The sequence below is a fragment of the Penaeus monodon genome, chromosome 21 (genome assembly GCF_015228065.2).
Source record: "Penaeus monodon isolate SGIC_2016 chromosome 21, NSTDA_Pmon_1, whole genome shotgun sequence".
NCBI classification, from domain to species: domain Eukaryota; kingdom Metazoa; phylum Arthropoda; class Malacostraca; order Decapoda; family Penaeidae; genus Penaeus; species Penaeus monodon.
Window position 1 is genome coordinate 31,557,967 of NC_051406.1, and position 1,107 is coordinate 31,559,073.

Here is a 1,107-nt window from a genome sequence, read left to right on the forward strand (position 1 = left end):
CCCCCCCCTCCTGCACGCGCGAGCAGCGTTTCCCTGCCTTTACTCGAGCGGCGTTTCCCTGCCTTTACTGGAGCGGCGTTTCCCTGCCTTTACTGGAGCGGCGTTTCCCTGCCTTTACTGGAGCGGCGTTTCCCTGCCTTTACTGGAGCGGCGTTTCCCTGCCTTTACTGGAGCGGCGTTTCCCTGCCTTTACTGGAGCGGCGTTTCCCTGCCTTTACTTGTGGCCTTTGAATTTCCCAAAACTTTCATTCCAAAATTAAGACTCAATCCCTTTTCACAATAAGTCAAAAAGCAACGCTTCTAAAGTTACTGTGCTCTACTTACACAAACAATCAGAGCAAAACCCTTGCATCCGATGCTCTAAAGCGTTGCTAAAATAACGCAAACCCTAAAATATCTCCTTACATTCAAAAGCGAACAATCTAGAAGGAAAATCATCTATATTGAGGTTCTTAGACTTCAACTTCCCACAATATAAGGGAAATACTCAAAACAATACACCTAACTCCCTCGCACGCACAAAAATACATCTCCTTACCCTGAGAGTCTGCAGGAGTCTGGGAATGGCCGACATGTTTCTGCTCTCGAGCTCCTGTCTCTCCGGCGTCCGAGCGGCGACTGAGAGCGAGCGAGTCTTTTGACCCAAGACTTTCAGCTTCGAAGCATTTACATTTATGCTATTTTCCAATGTTTTGAGAAGGTTTAAAGGTCAGATTTGCCTTTCATTATGTTCCGTTTGTAATAGGAGATATGGTAAATGCAGTATAAGGGCTCAGGATACGGATTAGTATGAATTCTGATGGATTTTGTAACTTTGGAATATGAAGCAATGAAGTTTCTATAATTAGTGAAAGGACTGTGCACAATTCGCACAATTCGCACAACCATCTATAGCTTTTTGACATCGCACGCGCGTTCTCCTCGACAACTACTAAAATATTCTTTTAGATAACTGTTAAATGGCTGACCGACAGAAAAATGGGTTTGGGTGGGTAATGGCTTCTTGGTGGCCGAGAAAATATACACTTAAACCTGCCTTTAACAAAAGAGAGAACCTGAACCTGAAGGTTCAGGAAAAATGCTGACACATAATTTAGAACATGAAGC

General features: G+C 44.3%; 1 pseudogene; it reads right to left on the minus strand.

Annotated features, from left to right (window-relative positions):
• Positions 1 to 696, minus strand: part of LOC119586426 — a 3,983-nt pseudogene extending 3,287 nt beyond the window's left edge.
• Positions 697 to 1,107: the final 411 nt, after the last annotated feature.